Below are 18,652 nucleotides of genomic sequence, written 5' to 3'. Positions count from 1 at the left end.
AGACATTTACTGAAAGCATCATGCACATGCTTTCATATAACCTCCTTATCAACTTTCTGAGTATTTGCCATCACTTTATGTAGAAAGACAAAGTAGGTATTCTGAAAGATTTAAAGCAAAAATATCTAATAGTTTCTGCAATGATATAAGTTTCTATAAACCTACACTTTCCAAAATGGTGGCTACTGGCCTCTTGTGTTTATTGAATACCTGGCATGTGACTATTACATTTGAAGAAACAAACTCTAAATTTTAATTTTAACTCAAATTTGAGTAGGAACACATTCAGTTCAGTTCAGTTCAGTTGCTCAGTCGTGACCCCGTGAATCGCAGCATGCCAGGCCTCCCTGTCCATCACCATCTCCCGAAGTTCACCCAGACTCACGTCCATCGAGTCAGTGATGCCATCCAGCCATCTCATCCTCTGTCGTCCCCTTCTCCTCTTGTCCCCAATCCCTCCCAGTATCAGAGTCTTTTCCAATGAGTCAACTCTTCACATGAGGTGGCCAAAGTACTGGAGTTTCAGCTTTAGCATCATTGCTTCCAAAGAAATCCCAGGGCTGATCTCCTTCAGAATGGACTGGTTGGATCTCCTTGCAGTCCAAGGGACTCTCAAGAGTCTTCTCCAACACCACAGTTCAAAAGCATCAATTCTTCGGCGCTCAGCCTTCTTCACAGTCCAACTCTCACATCCATACATGACCACAGGAAAAACCATAGCCTTGACTAGACGGACCTTTGTTGGCAAAGTAATGTCTCTGCTTTTGAATATGCTATCTAGGTTGGTCATAACTTTACTTCCAAGGAGTAAGCGTCTTTTAATTTCATGGCTGCAGTCACCATCTGCTGTGATTTTGGAGCCCCCCAAAATAAAGTCTGATACTGTTTCCCCATCTATTTCCCATGAAGTGATGGGACCAGATGCCATGATCTTCGTTTTCTGAATGTTGAGCTTTAAGCCAACTTTTTCACTCTCCTCTTTCAGTTTCATCAAGAGGCTTTTGAGTTCCTCTTCACTTTCTGCCATAAGTGAGGTGTCATCTGCATATCTGAGGTTATTGAACACATTGGCTAGGGGCTACCATATAGGACAGTGCAGGCATTAAAGGTCATATTGCAAATAGATTCTTGAGGAGGCAGTTTGCTTTTTTGTTTTGCATTAATTAGACTTTGAGGAATTTTTTAGTATGTATGCAGGTACTTTGTTAGATCTAATGAAGCATAATCTTATTAAAATTGCAGAACTTGCATCGAGTAAATTTTTGATGGAATTTTTTCAATGAAAATGTTGATTACTTTGCCATTATTAAGAAATGAGCCCTCTTTATTTTCTTTTGTATTTTATTCAACGGATTAAAAAAAAAACAGATATGTTCAATACTTAGTTTCAGGATTTTAAACAACATGCTTATTTTAGGGCAAAACATGTTATCTGGTCTAAATCAAAATAATCAAATATAAAGTGTGCTAAATAATCAAAAATAAAGTGTGCTAAATTTGAATACTATTATTTTTCTTTTGATTGGAAGAGATCTAAGCTCCATAAACTATTAAGACAAGGACATAGATAATGTCAATATTCTTCAAGCTACACACATACAAGAAGCATTTCCTGTAATAGTACAGTTAACTTTGGTTGACTGACCTTTGAACCTGTTGATTTAGAATTGTTTTTAATAATGTAGGGACTTAGTGTCCTAGCAGGGAAATAACAGCTAATGGAGAGAACTCATTGGTAGAATAAAATCCCAAAGTGAAGAAGAAAGAAAGCATTGGAGATCATAAAAAGAAGTGCAAAAAGAGAGGGTCAATTTTACAGGGTAGGAGGGCAAAGCAGGGAGGAGGAGAAGAGGGAGGAAATAGGAAGGAAGAGGATGAAAACACAGATCATTTAGAAAAGGCACAAATATTATTTGAAAAGAAAGTTAAAGTCTCATTTTGACCAGTCATAATCTTTGAACACAGAGTTATCTGGACACAGAGTTATTTGTCATACATAAAAATGCCAAAAGAAGCGCTGGGGGCCTGAGATAAGTAAGGGTAAGGCTAACACACTTATTAGAGAATTTTATTGTTTAAAATTTGTGGCTGTTTAGTTGCTTAAGTGGTGTCTGATTCTTTTGTGACCCCACAGACTGTAGCCCACCAGACTCCTCTGTCCATGGGATTTCCCAGCCAAGAATACTGGAGTGGGTTGCCATTTCTTTCTGCAAGGGACCTATCTTCCTGACCCAGGGACTGAACTCACATATCCTGCATTGGCCAGTGGATTCTTTACCACTGAGCCATCTGGGAAGCCCTGTATCTACTGTATATTATGTGGGATTTATACAGGTTGGGGAAAATCCTCCAAACAAGACAGAAATAGTTGAGCCCAAGAAAAATGATCTGCATTTAAGATTCTGTCTGGCATTTGGGCAGAGAAGAAGTGGGAATGCAGGCAACCCACCCCTAATCTTTGTCAAGCTCAGTTCACTCAGTGATTACTGGAAATCTTATTTTCACTTTCTCCACTCATCTTTTTGGATACCAAATTGAGGTAGAAGAATTTGTATAATAATATTATATATAATAATAATTATAATATATATAAGAATTCTTGTACAATATTATAAATTTCTATACATCTATTGGGGTAACATATGTGTCCAACCTAATTAAGCATTTGCCCACATTTCTAGATTCACTAAAATAAATATTTCAAATATACCTCAGGTAATTAATGAAAAGATGACAATATTTTAAACATTTTGAAACATCTAATATGTATATTTCACTATTGCTTCAGGCAGTTAAGGTGCATAGTGCTATGCAAAGTTGCTCAGTGTTTCAAAATATTCCAAATATTTAATATAAATCAAATTATTAATTAAATCAAATTAATGACTCTGTTAGCACTATAGTTATACAATAAAGAAACAGAGACAACACTTGAATTACTATTTTTTTACAATTTTTAAAAAATTTATTTTTTTTTAATTGAAGGATAATTGCTTTACAAAATTTTGTTTTCTGTCAAACCTCAACAACAGCTAGCCATAGGTATACACATATCCCCTCACTTTTGAACCTCCCTCTCATCTCCGTCCCCACCCCATCCCTCTAGGTTGATACAGAGCCTCTGTTTGAGTTTCCTGAGCCATATGGCAAATTCCTGTTGGCTATCTATTTTACATATGGTAATGTAAGTTTCCATGTTACTTTTTCCATACATCTAACCCTCTCCTCCCCTCTCCCCGACCCCATGTCCATAAGTCTATTTTATTTGTCTGTTTCTCCATTGCTGCACTGCAAATAAATTCTTCAGTACCATATTTCTAGATTCCATACATATGTGTTGACTATGCCAAAGCCTTTGACTGTGTGGATCACAATAAACTGCGGAAAATTCTGAAAGAGATGGGGATACCAGACCACCTGATCTGCCTCTTGAGAAATTTGTATGCAGGTCAGGAAGCAACAGTTAGAACTGGACATGGAACAACAGACTGGTTCCAAAAGGAAAAGGAGTATGTCAAGGCTGTATATTGTCACCCTGCTTATTTAACTTCTATGCAGAGTACATCATGAAAAACGCTGGACTGGAAGAAACACAAGCTGAAATCAAGATTGCCAGGAGAAATATCAATAACCTCAGATATGCAGTTGACACCACCCTTATGGCAGAAAGTGAAGAGGAACTCAAAAGCCTCTTGATGAAAGTGAAAGTGGAGAGTGAAAAAGTTGGCTTAAAGCTCAACATTCAGAAAACGAAGATCATGGCATCTGGTCCCATCACTTCATGGGAAATAGATGGGGAAACAATGGAAACAGTGTCAGACTTTATTTTTCTGGGCTCCAAAATCACTGCAGATGGTGATCGCAGCCATGAAATTAAAAGATGCTTACTCCTTGGAAGAAAAGTTATGACCAACCTAGATAGCATATTCAAAAGCAGAGACATTACTTTGCCAACAAAGGTTTGTCTAGTCAAGGCTATGGTTTTTCCAGTGGTCATGTATGGATGTGAGAGTTAGACTGTGAAGAAGGCTGAGCGCCAAAGAATTGATGCTTTTGAACTGTGGTGTTGGAGAAGACTCTTGAGAGTCCCTTGGGCTGCAAGGAGATCCAACCAGTCCATTCTAAAGGAGATCAGCCCTGGGATTTCTTTGGAAGGAATGATGCTAAAGCTGAAACTCCAGTACTTTGGCCACCTCATGCAAAGAGTTGACTCATTGGAAAAGACTCTGATGCTGGGAGGGATTGGGGACAAAAGGAGAAGGGGACGACAGAGGATGAGATGGCTGGATGGCATCACCTACTTGATGGACGTGAGTCTCACTGAACTCCGGAATTTGGTGATGGACAGGGAGGCCTGGCGTGCTGCGATTCCTGGGGTCGCAAAGAGTCGGACACGACTGAGCGACTGATCTGATATGATATTTATCTTTCTCTTTCTGCCTTACTTAACTCTGTGTAATAGGCTCTAGGGTCATCCACCTCATTAAAACTGACTCAAATGCATTCCTTTTTATGGCTGAGTAATATTCCATTTTGTATATATACCACACTTTATCCATCCGTCAATGGACATCTAGGTTGCTTTCATGTTCTAGCTATTGTAAATAGTGTTGCAATGAACAATGGGATACATCTGTCTTTTTCAATTTTGATTTCCTCAGGGTATATGCCTAGGAGTGGGTTTGCTGGGTCATATGGTGGTTTTACTCCTAGTTTTTTAAGGAATCGCCATACCGTCTTTCATAGTGGCTGTACCACTAACAGTGCAAGAACATTCCCTTTTTTCCACACCCTCTCCAGTATTTATTGTTTGTAGACATTTTGATGATTGACATTCTGACCAGTGTGAGGTGATATCTCATTGTAGTTTTGATTTGCATTTCTCCAATAATGAGCGATGTTGAGCATGTTTTTATATGTTTGTTAGCCATCTGTATGTCTTCTTTGAAGAAATGTCTGTTTAGGTCTTCTTCCCACGTTTTTATTGGGTTGTTTGTTTTTCTCATATTGAGTTGTATGAGCTGCTTGTATATTTTGGAAATTAATCCTTTGTCAGTTTCATTTGCTATTATTTTCTCTCATTCTCTGGGCTGTCTTTTCACTTTGCTTATGGTTTCATTTGCTGTGCAAACGAAAGCTTTTACGTTTAATCAGGTCCCACTTGTTTACTTTTGTTTTGATTTCTGTTACTCTAGGAGATGGGTCATAAAGGATCTTGCTTTGATTTATGTCATTGAGTGTTCTGCCTATATTTTCCTCTAAGAGTTTTATAGTTCCTGGTCTTACATTTAAGTCTTTAATCCATTTTGAGTTCACCTTTGTGTGTGGTGTTAGGAAGTGTTCTAATTTCATTCTTTTACATGTAGCTGTCCAGTTTTCCTGGCACCAGTTTTAGAAGAGGCTGTCCTTACCCCATTGTATATTCTTTCCTCCTTTGTCAAAAATAAGGTACCCATAGGTGCATGGGTATATTTCTGGGCTTTCTATCTTGTTCCATTGGTCCATATTTCTGTTTCTGTGCCAGTGCCACACTGTTTTGATGACTGTAGCTTTGTAGTTTAATTTGAAGTCAGGAAGGTTAATTCCTCCAGCTCCATTCTTCTTTCTCAAGACTGCTTTCGCTTTTCAGTGTCTTTTGTGCTTCCATATGAACTGTGAAAATTTTTGTTCTAGTTCTGTGAAAAATGCCATTCATAATCTGATAGGAATTGCATTGAATCTGTAGATTGCATTTGGTAGTATAGTCTTTTTCAGAATATTGATTCCTTCTACCCAGGAACATGGAATATCTCTCCATCTGTTTATGTCATCTTTGATTTCTTTCATCAGTTTCTTATAATTTTCTGTGTATAGTTCTTTTGTCTCCTTAGGTAAGTTATTCCTAGATATTTTATTCTTTTTATTGCAACGGTGAATGGGATTGATTCCTTAATTTCTCTTTCTGATTTTTCCTTGCTAGTATATAGAAATGCAAGTGATTTCTGTGTATTAATTTTGTATCCTGCAACTTTGCTAAATTCATTGATTAACTCTAGTCATCTTCTGATACTATCTTTAGGGTTTTCTATGTACGGTATCATGTCATCTGCAAACAGTGACAGCTTTACTTCTTTTTTTTTTATAAGATTTTTTTAAATTTTATTTTATTTAGCTTTACAATATTGTATTGGTTTTGTCATATATCAAAATGAATCTGCCACAGGTATACATGTGTTCCTCATCCTGAACCTTCCTCCCTCCTCCCTCCCCATACCATCCCTCTGGGTCGTACCAGTGCATCAGCCCCAAGCATCCAGTATCGTGTATCGAACCTGGACTGGTGACTCATTTCATATATGATATTATACATATTTCAATGCCATTCTCCCAAATCATCCCACCCTCTCCCTCTCCCACAGAGTCCAAAAGACTTCTTCTTTTATGATCTGGATTCTTTTTATTTCTTTTTATTCTCTAATTGCTGTAGCTAGGACTTCCAAAACTATGTTGAACAGAAGTGGTGAAAGTGGACACCCTTGTCTTGTTCTTGATCTTAGGGGTAATACTTTCACTTTTTCACCATTGAGAATAATGTTCGCTGTAGGCTTATCATATATGGCCTTTACTATGTTGAGGTAGGTTCCTTCTATGGCCATTTTTTGAAGAGTTTTAATCATAAATGGGTATTGAATTTTGCCAAAGGCTTTTTCTCCATCTATTGAGATTATCATATGGTTTTTATCCTTCAATATGTTAATATGGTGTGTCACACTGATTGGTTTGTGTATATTGAAGAATCCTTGCATTCCTGGAATAAACCCAACTTGATCATGGCATATGAGCTTTTTCATGTGCTGCTGAATTCTATTTGCTAAAATTTTGTTGAGGATTTTTGCATTTATGTTCATCAGTGATGTCAGCCTGTAGTTTTCTTTTTTTTTTTTTTTTTGCATTGTCTGTGTCTGGTTTGGGTATCAAAACCAGAGGTGATGGGCCTTGTAGAATGAGTTTGGAAGTGTTCTTTCCTCTGCAATTGTTTTAAAGAATTTTAGAAGGATAGGCATTAGCTCTTTCACAGTAGAGTTCTATCAGACACTTTGTACTATTTTGATTATGAAGTACTGAACTTTAAATAAAAAAAAAAAATTATCAGAACCGTATAAAGTCTAAAGATAAAGAAAAATTTTTTTTAATGTTGATTTTTCAAAATGTGGTTTGAGGCACAATTTTAAAGAAGCATGTATATTAATGTGAAAATTATGTTAATACAAGATACAGTTATGTGCATACTCTATTGCTTTTTGATCTAAGTATATTTTACAGGACTCTAAAATTTATAATTAATTAAATTTATATTTAGAATTATTAAATAATAAGTATGTTCAACTGAATAGTTTACTCAAAGGGAATTAATACAGTTATAGTGAATAGATATAGCACACATGACTATATACTAAAATATGAGCTTTAAAACACTTAATACTTAGCATTTGTATTATATTCATAACAGACAGGATTAACTTTGTATTTTTTTCCTATATAAATATGCTTTGGGAGAAAGAAATGGCAACCCACTCCAGTATTCTTGCCTGGGAAATCCCATGGACAGAGGAGACTGGCGGGCTACAGTCGACAGGGATGCAAATAATACAACATGACTGAGAGACTGAGCATAAATATGCTTTAATTTCACTGATAATAGTGAAGATTTTTGAGATCCTATCTTGTGATAGTCATCTTCTCTAGTGCAACTCCACCCTGAATTCCAAACTTTTAGCAACAAAACTCTTTCCTCAAATACACTGTTATAAGGAAGCCAATTATATAAAACATTAGAAAAGAAAAATAAAGAGTTAAGAGTGAGGTGGGGTGAGTAGCCTGGGTGCCCCAGGTCCTAGCTCTTATTGGAAGTTTCTGAGAATTTTTGGACAACACCTTGGAACTACCATCTAGATGTGCTGGCACATTTTTTTTCCCTCTAAATTGTTTCTTAGCAAATTGACAACATTAACTTAGTGACAAATTCATCTTTGCAAAGTGGGATACTAAGAGGATAAGATGGTGGTATTTTAAACAGCCATGGCCTTTATTTTCCTTTCCTGTGATTAAAATTCAAGAGTAAATCTTCCCAACCAACCTAAAAACATAATTTTCTATGGGTAGATTTTATAATGATGAGTAAAATTTGATCCAGAAAAACTGAAGAATTTTATATGTTCATCCTAGATAGTTCAGTTCAGTTCAGTTGCTCAGTCCTGTCCGACTCTTTGTGACCCCATGAATCACAGCACGCCAGGCCTCCCTGTCTATCACCAACTCCTGGAGTTCACTCAGACTCATGTCCATCCAGTCAGTGATGCCATCCAGCCATCTCATCCTCTGTTGTCCCCTTCTCCTCCTGCCCCCAATCCCTCCCAGCATCAGAGTCTTTTCCAATGAGTCAACTCTTCGCATGAGGTAGCCAAAGTACTGGAGTTTCAGCTTTAGCATCATTCCTTCCAAAGAAATCCTAGGGCTGATCTCCTTCAGAATGGACTGGTTGGATCTCCTTGCAGTCCAAGGGACTCTCAAGAGTCTTCTTCAACACCACAGTTCAAAAGCATCAATTCTTTGGTGCTCAGCTTTCTTCGCAGTCCAACTCTCACACCCGTACATGACCACTGGAAAAACCATAGCCTTGACTGAATGGACCTTTGTTGGCAAAGTAATATCTGTGCTTTTCAATATGCCATCTAGGTTGGTCATAACTTTTCTTCCAAGGAGTAAGTGTCTTTTAATTTCATGGCTGCAGTCACCATCTGTAGTGATTCTGGAGCCCCATAAATAAAGTCTGACACTGTTTCCACTGTTTCTCCATCTATTTCCCATGAAGAGATGGGACCAGATGCCATGATCTTCATTTTCTGAATGTTGAGCTTTAAGCCAACTTTTTCACTCTCCTCTTCCACTTTCATCAAGAGGCTTTTTAGTTCCTCTTCACTTTCTGCCATAAGGGTGGTGTCAACTGCATATATGAGGTTATTGATATTTCTCCCGGCAATCTTGATTCCAGCTTGTGTTTCTTCCAGTCCAGCGTTTTTCATGATGTACTCTGCATAGAAGTTAAATAAGCAGGGTGACAATATACAGCCTTGACGGACTCCTTTTCCTATTTGGAACCAGTCTGTTGTTCCATGTCCAGTTCTAACTGTTGCTTCCTGACCTGCATATAGATTTCTCAAGAGGCAGGTCAGGTGGTCTGGTATTCCCATCCTAGGTAGTAAGGCCTTTAAAATAGACAAGTTATGCTTGAGCTAATATTTTATAAGATCTTATCAAAGTCCCTGGTATGTTTATCTCTGAGAGCAAGTGTGTAATTTTTCTGTTATTATTACACTGCTTGTCACAGATCCTGGTACGAGATAGCCCATCTGTGAACCAAGGGCCACTTAGACCATACAAGTCTTCCGAGTACACTTCTGGCAAAGTCCTCGGAATCTGTGATTGAAACTCAACTGTGTTGATACTGACGGTGCGATCATGTGTTTCCCTTTGTCTCTGTGGCTGGCATGGATTAATAGGCTGAGGCAGGAGATGGGCATAACACAAATTGAAAATAATGGAGCATTTTGCACCAAAGGAGTCAGAGGATAAGAACTACAATGGACAGAGCAAAGGAAGGTGAGCAGGCTGGAGGCAGTGGCATCTGTCAGCAAGAAGCTGCAACAGCCAGGTTACATACGGCTCAGCACATCCCCACCTAATGAAGACAGGGCCCCCCTGCTGAATGTCACTGTTCAATGCTGATTTGTAGGATACTCTACAGTAGATTTTACAGGGCAGCCTCATTATAGATTGATTCCCTGTGAAATTTGTAAGCAAAGTTTATCTGGGTGACATTTGCAACATTTCAGTGGAAATGATGTACATGGACACAATTGTAAAGAAATAGATTGTAATTATCATTCAAAATGGAGACTCATTGTAAACCATAGATCAGTAATTTAAGATCATGGGAGACATCCCCCAGATAAGCAGTTTTTTCTTGCATGCTGCATGCTACGTCGCTTGAGTTGTGTCTGACTCTATGACGCTACAGACTATAACCCACCAAGTTCCTCTGTCCATGGGATTCTCCAGGCAAGAATTCTGGAATGGGTTGCCATGCCCTCCGCCAAGGGATCTTCCTGACCCAGGGATCGAACTTGCGTCTCTCATGTCTCTTGCATTGGCAGGTGTTCTTTACTGCTAGTACCACTTGGCAGACCAATCCATGGTATGTACTATTTCTTATAAATATTCAAGAAATTTGTTGAATGAAAGAACAATGATTTATCAAAAAAAGATGTTTAGTACAAATATGATACATAATTTAGAAGAAAGAAAATGGGAAAAAAAGACATTATTGGTACTTAACATCTCTAGTATAGTGAAAAAATAGAAGTAAACTTGCGATACTTCTTTTTACTTAAATGGCAGTGAGTCTTCATGGGGCATGTGAGTGCAGGCCTGGATGAGCCTTCATGTCCCTTCCACGCTATGAATTTATAGTTGAATCATTTAGTGGAAGTTGCCAAGTGCAGAATGTCCAGCTCGTCAAATCTACAGGTATGACTGCCCTATACACATCTGAGCATCAGTGTAGGGCGAGAGAAATTGGCTTTAAATGAAAAAAAAAAAAAAAAAATTTTTTTCAACTTAAAAAAAAGTTACTGAGATCAAAGAATATTAGCATTGGAGCAGATTTCATGATCAGATATACAGCTATTTAGAATAAGCAATTAAAGAGTGGCCTTTCAAAACTGTAAAATATATATTTTTTTTAAATGTAAATATTTTATCCTTATATTTTAAATAGCTTTTCATAAACATTTGATATTATGGATCCATGCTGTGGAGCTGGTTTTTGTTGCTGTTGTTGTTGTTAATTTTGTGCAAATTCACAGCTAATGCCATTAAAACTCTAAATGAGCAGTTCTGGTGAGCAAATGCCTGCTAAGATTAATACACAGAATCCTGATATCTCTCAACTGTCTCATTAACATGATAACAGGCCCAAAGGAGTTTCAAATCCCTTAACACACAAAAGACATATTTTCTCCCATTTTTCCTTCACACCACCATAAAAATGGAAATTAAGCCACATAAAAAATCTTTCCAAAACATCAAGGGGCCAATCCAAATACATAAAATACTAGGTTGTTTTTTTTTTTTTAATATTACACTACAAAAGCCTTGTTGAAATGCTACTACGGAACTGACTTATATACACAAAAACCAAGGCGATTGAAAATGAGTTTATATTTTATCCCAAAGCCCAAACAATTAGGGCTATGGAAGAAACTGGGAAAAAGTGAATGATCTACTATATTAAGCTATTTGTTTTCCATCGAAACTAAGCGTCACGTGTAGGTTAGAGATGGACTTTCAAAAATCTAATTGTGCATCTGCTTTCCAGGGTTTAAATCAAAACCATAAAGTTATTGCACCAAATCCTTCTGTGGTCTAATGAGGAAAAACATGAAAACAAATTATCCTCTTTGTTATGGAGGATATGCTTTACAATATCCCTGCGTGGTGACAACTCCTTGTCCTCTTGTCACTGTCTGTCCTTTAGACCACACTGCAGAAAAGCAATTTTCTGCCTCAAAAGCACTCTAGTTTTTTTAAAGTTTGTCTCTGGGCAATTTTCAGGTCTACTAGAGCTGCACAACTGTATACAGATGAGAAAGACCCCAAATAGGGCAATTTATTTGATTCCTCCTTCTTCAAAACATTTAGCTGAGATTGCATATCCAACCTAGAAAGCCCAAAAACGAATATTCAAGAGTGACCCACAGTGACATATATCCTTTTTGTCAATTTGCATTAAACATATTTACCAAATAATGTAGACATCCCAGAGTTGTGTCTTGTTTAACGTAAACCTTTCTCACTAAAATTTTCCTAATATAGTAAAATCAAGTCCTACTTAAAAAAAAAAAAAAAAGGTAAATCCCTAGAAATAGGTAGTTAAATACAGCATATGGAGTTTGCAGATGAAAAATCACTTAATTTTAAGTGGTCTGCTCATTTGAATCAGCAGTTTGGTTTTCTGGTTGAGGAGTAAAGGGCACCTTTGATGCAAAAATGTATTCGTCCAATGTTCAGTGGCTGATAATTTCACACTTATCCATGCCTGGTGCTGGCATGACCATAATAGCCTCCTGATGAAACCCTGCCCTCACACAGTGTGGAATATTCCACACCAGTCTCTCACTCCAGTCGGAAAACAAGTTTACTTATAACACTGCCTGTTTAGAGGAATGATTTAAACATTGCATTTTTAGATTTAACGCCTGCTGACACATTTTTAAAAGAATGTATTAACAGTCTTTGTCTACAACCATTAACTCTCTCAATGCTGAATTACTACTCTCTAATCAATCATTTAATACGACAGTAGATGCTTGCTTTGATCAGATGTGGTATTGTACAGTATAAGCTAGAATGTGAGTAATATTAAACACGTTTCTGCTAACTAACAACATTAAACATGCTTTGGCCGACTAATGAGCAAATCCCCTATCCCAAATTTAGAATTTTTAATTAGAAAACAGCCATGAATATAAACATAGTTCACAGAAAGGCTAACTCAGTGTTTCTATTATTCTCTGCCTTTCTTCCTACTACTGTTAGTGAATATGTGTGTGTGTGTGTGTGTGTGTAAGTGTGGTCATATGCATCTGTGTGTGCACATGCATACACTTGTGTAATTATCAGTCTCCCTTTTTTTTTTCCTTTCTCTCTCCTCTCTCTCACTTTTATTTCAATTTCTCTTTCCTTCTATGTACCTAGAGGTAGTTATGTGCTCTTAGCCTAACGATAAGCAGACAAGAATTTTTTTTAAAGCAATGGAAATTACATATCAGGTATATATCTAGTGAAGCTGTTTCAAGTCCAGTGACCCTTTTATCATCTGAAAAGCTTCTTAAACTTTCATAAGCACCATAAAATTATCTGACCAGTCGATTCGTGATCTTAACTCCTTGTCACGTGTTGGATCCTAACCTATGTTTGCATGCACTGCCGCCAATTCTTCTCAAAAAACTCCTTTTTCAAGCTCATCTAGTTCAGCTTGTGCCCTTGTTGCTGGGGAGAAACTGACCTTCAGTGAGGTCTCTGACGACCTCATTACAACTAAGCCCAAGGGCCAGTCCAATTTCCAGCCCTCATCTTTCCTCACCCTCTTTGCAGCATTTGTCACATTCAGCCATCTCCTGTTTCTCAAAATACTTTCCGACCTCAGCTCCTGACTTCTACTTAGTGCAGTCAGGTTTTCTCCACTGTCTGCAATATATTTACTGTAATCATTCTTCTTAGTGATGCAAAATGAAAGCAAAGTTTACAACTCTCTGCGTTTCTCACTGGGACTAAGTACGCAAACTTGAACCTTAAAGGTGTTCATCATTTGCATCATCTTCTGTAGGTTAAGCCAAGGTGAGCTGTATCTCAGTAAACAAAATCTGTCATCACTGTCTTTGATCTTTGCTTGGTCACATGCTGCCCCAGAGATAATACCGCTTTGGCAGGATTTCAAGGACCTAGCCCTAAAATAATTTATTTCCAGCAAGTTAGAAAGTCCTTTAATTTTAGACAAAATTAGTTTTAGTAAGTTATTCTCCTTCCTAGGCCCCGTATCTCTTTTTTTTAAATTATTATTGCTATGCACCCCTCTAACAACTAAGCGAAAGTGAGAGTCTCTTAGTCATGTCTGACTCTTTGCAACCCCCTGGACGGTACAGTCCATGAAATTCTCCAGGCCAGAATACTGGAGTGGGTAGCCATTCTCTTCTCCAGGATATCTCCTCAACCCAGGGTGAGCCCAGGTCTCCCACATTGCAGGTGGATTCTTTACCATCTGAGCCACCAGGGATAACAACTAAAACACGTCATTTTTCTTCAATCAAAGTTGGCTCAAGTGCAGTCAGAATGCTTAGTCTGAATACATTGATAAGCTTTAATCCACGCCATCTAAAAATACAATAGCCCAATTTACATGCATTACACATAAAACTCATCTTTAAGTTTCACTTTTTTCTTTGTAGAGTTTTGGGATTTGGGCATCCATTTGTATGTTACCAAATACTTAAAATTCACGTGGTGGCTTATTAATTTATAAAATAAAAATATTAAAATAAAAGTATATATTACCTGTGTTTACATAAATCACTCTTCAGATCTCTGTGATAATGAAGGAAGCACCAATCACTTGAAGCTACATGGAGTGAGGGTCTCATATTAGCTAGCAGCTTCTATCTTTTATACCTATATGTGCCTTTGAACAGAAATATTCCTTTTTTTTCCCCAGTAATATGGTAAAATTGACCTAAGTGTTCCTTGTCTCTGCATTTCTATCCATCCTTTGAAAGGCAGTCAAGTGATTAAGAGAATAGAACACTGAAAAAAAATCAAATGTTTTAGATAAATCACAACTGGAATAATTGGGAGTTGCTCAATGAATCGATGGAGAATCACAATATTTGGCCTCAAGCAAAGAAGAAAAAAGGCAGGGGTAACCCATATTCATTAGGATAGTCCCTTTAAGTCTATAAAAATGCCAAAAGAGAGAGCTAGAAAGCGCATTTACGACTAGCTTGACTTCTGATTTTCCTTCACAATATCTAATTATGCAAGTTAAAAACATGGCAGCATGGATCTACAGGTGATAGATTACAATTCACGCCGTGGCTGGTGGCATCAGTCAGGCCTCAGTGGACATAAAGCATTGACAGTTTAAGGCCCAACCACATGAGGCTGCGGGCTTCATTCTGGTTTCTTTAAAAGTAATGCTTGTAGGGGTGTCAATCAGGCGTTATCAGCAGGAAACGGAAGAAAGGCACTGATGCATAAATTTACCTAGCCTGAAATCCTTGCTTTTCAGGAATAAAAAAAAAAAAAGAAGAAGAGAAAAGAAAAGTTGAGCTTTGCCTCACATTTGCATCGCATTGGTGGTTTACATTTGTTGTACAATAAATATTTCATTTTAGCATATTTTGCACAGGAAAGTAGGAAGGAAAAGGTGACGGAAATCAAAACTCTTCATAACTGTGTGGGGCATGGAATGTAATCACTTTACCTTCACACAAAACAGGAATTCAGAATGCGTTTCTTTTGTCAGTGGGCAAGTCTGATGTAGACACATATTCAAATGATTTTGCTCCATAACTCCTTTAGAAGGTATTCAAATATTACATTATTTTGTGAAAAGATCAGGGGGCTAACCTATTAAAAACTTGCTGTGGTTCAGTTTCACAATGAAGAAATACTTTTGTATTTAAAGTAGTTGTCCAAAAGGATATGTTCTATAAATATTTGTAAAATATCAAAGAAAGTGAAGGGTTTTAGTTTAGAAGGCACATGGCCACTCAGGTGTGAGCTAACCTATTTCATCCTCAAATTATATATGATGATTGTTGTTTAGTTGCTAAGTCGTGTCTGACTCTTTTATGACCCCATGGACTGTAGCCCGCCAGGCTCCTCTGTCCATGGGATTTCCCAGGCAAGAATACTGGAGCGGGTTGCCATTTCCTTCTCCAGGGGATCCTCCTGACCCAGGGATTGAATTCGCATCTCCTGCATTGCAGGTGGATTCCTTACCACTGAGCCAAAAGGGAAGCCCCATATATGCTGCTATCAGTCTTTACATCTGCCACTCTCTACCCTCCACTGTGATTTTCTTATTGATGCCAGGGGTTTCATCACTGCCTCTAGAATCAAGGTGGTGTCACATGCAATGCGTCTTTCTTGAACATATCTTTTGCATCTGCCACTTCTTTCTATTTCCTTGATAATTATTGAGATTTAAGCTTTATTTCTGCTGCTGAGTTTATCTTTCTGAGTTCATTCATGTTCTGCCATAATTATATAGTAGAAAACATAGTTTTTATCTTAGTGGTTAAAGGTCTCTACAAACCTAGTGGAGCCTTGTCTCTCACAATTGCTGTACAAAAACCTTTGATCCAGGCCATCCACTTCCCAGCATCCTCTTCTTACTCCTGTCCCTGAAACTTGTTTGCACAATTCTCCCCACCTGAAATACTCTCCCCTCCCTTCCATCTGCCCAGCCAAATTCTTCACATTATTCAAAGCTCAGCTTAAGCTACAAATTCACTGAGAAGTCATTTCCCATAGGCCCAGCCCCAGCTCATCCTCCTATCCTCAAAGCACAAAATCAAGTCTATGTATTATTCAAGCAACACTACATCAGTTATTCATTGTGCTTTACCATTAGGACTGGTTACATAATTATCGGATTTAGGATTAATACAAAATCCAAACACAAGAGCCCTAGTATAAATTTTTCAAAAAATTTCAAGACAACAACAGAACCATAAGCCAAGTAGAGGACCCCTCTGAGTACACGGCCCCATGAGACTACATAGGTGGTATACCCAGAAAGGTGGTCTTGTGTGTCACATTACATTGTTATTACACATCAATATCTATATCGTACACTAGCTTCCCTATCTGGATCATAAATTACTTCGGCAAAGGATTAAGTACTTTGTTATTTTTCCATAGTGCCAATGTGTACACTATAACTAAACAGTAACTATATTGAGATCACACCTTGCTAATTAACACTTGCTAATAATCAGTTGTTATTATCATTGGTATTATAGTAAATCAAGCATTGAAAACCTTATTGTTGAATAAATTTTTTTCCAATAGGAATTTTCTACCCTGCCTATCAAAAGAATAACAATTATGCAAGATATAGAAAAAATACATTGTGATTAAGTAGTGATTTTACATTTTAAAAATTTGAAGTATATTTGAAATCCACCATTGTGTATATTCACTGACTATGCTAAAGCCTTTGACTGTGTGGATCATTACCAACTACAGAGAATTCTTAAAGAGCTGGGAATACCAGACCACCTTACCTGTCTTCTGAGAAACCTGTATGCAGGTCAAAAAGCAACAGTTAGAATTGGACATGGAATGACACACTGGTTCAAAACTGGGGAAAGAGTGCATCGAGACTCTATATTGTCACCCCCTTTATTCAACTTATATACAAAGTACATCATGTGAAACATCAGACTGGGTGAATCACAGCAGGAATCAAGATTTCTGGGAGAAATATCAATAACCTCAGATATGCAGATGATACCACTATAATGGCAGAAACTGAAGAGGAACTAAAGAGCCTCTAGATAATGGAAAAAGAGAAGAGTGAAAAAGCTGGCTTAAAACTCAACATTCAAAAAATCAAGATCATGGCATCTGGTCCTATCACTTCATGGCAAATAAATGAGGAAAAAGTGGAAAGAGTGACAGATTTTATTTTCTTGGGTTTCAAAATCACTGTGGATAGTGACTTCAGTCATGAAATTAAAAGATGCTTTCTCCTTGGAAGAAAATCTATGACAAAACTAGACAATATATTAAAAACCAGAGACATTTCTTTGCTCACAAAGGTCCATCTAGTCAAAGGTTTGATTTTTCCAGTAGTCATGTATGGATGTGAGAGTTGGACCACAAAGAAGGCTGAGAACTGAAGAACAGATGCTTTCGAACCATGGTTCTGGAAAAGACTCTTGAGAGTCCCTTGGACAGCAAGGAAATCAAACCAGTCAATCCTAAAGGAAATCAACCCTGAATATTCATTTGAAGGACTGATGCTGAAGCTGAAGCTCCAATACTTTGGCCACCTGATGCTAAGCACCAGCTCTTTAGAAAAGACCCTGATGCTGGGCAAGTTTGAGGGCAGGAAGAAAGGGGGTGACGGAGGAGGAGATGGTTGGATGGCATCACTGACTCAGTGGACATGAGGTTGAGCAATCTCTGAGATAGTGAAGGACAGGGAATCCAGGTGTGGCAGTACATGGGGTCACAAAGAGTCAGACACAACTGTTGTTGTGACTGAACAACAATAACAACTGTTTAAATTTAAGGGGTGCAACATGTTGAGTTGATATACTTATATGATTGTTATTGCTACAAAAGTATGTCTATAACATCACATGCTAATCATTTCTTTTTTGTGGTTGGAATAATTAAGATCTAGCGACTTCCCTTTCACTTTTCACTTTCATGCATTGGAGAAGGAAATGGCAACCCATTCCAGTACTCTTGCCTGGAGAATCCTAGGGACAGGGGATCTCGTGGGCTTCCATCTATGGGGTCACACAGAGTCGGACACAACTGAAGCAACTTAGCAGCAGCGGCAGCAGTCTGTTGCACATTAGATGATGGTAATAGAATATTGCTGTTTAAGTATACTACATGGTGCCTCAGATCGCTAGGATTTGTTTACTACTGGTTATGACAGATTACATCATCTTAATGTTAAGGACATGTCAAATCTTCTGGGTTTCAGGTTATTTTTTGATGGTCTAGTTGTTACCAGGCTCCCACATAATATGATGTGCCTTTAAAGGATAATGACACTAAGTTTCTCACTTCAGTTACTCAAACCACAACCTACTTATCTGCCAGTTACTTTAACTTTTGGAAAGTGATAGGAAAGACCAAGAGAAGACAAGAGGAACTGGTTGGGGTTGGGGGAGGAGGGTGGGGAAGCAGGAAGAACATTTTAGGTTGGAATCTTCTGATGCTTCCAAGAGAGTTCAGGGATGTCCCATTCTCCTCTCCTCTCCTCTCCTCTCTCCTCAAGCACTTTCCCGGTGGCGGCTGGAAACACATG

The sequence above is a fragment of the Bos javanicus genome, chromosome 27, assembly GCF_032452875.1.
Source record: "Bos javanicus breed banteng chromosome 27, ARS-OSU_banteng_1.0, whole genome shotgun sequence".
Lineage (NCBI taxonomy): Eukaryota > Metazoa > Chordata > Mammalia > Artiodactyla > Bovidae > Bos > Bos javanicus.
The sequence above is the reverse complement of the archived record's forward strand: the minus strand, read 5'-3'. Positions refer to the sequence as shown.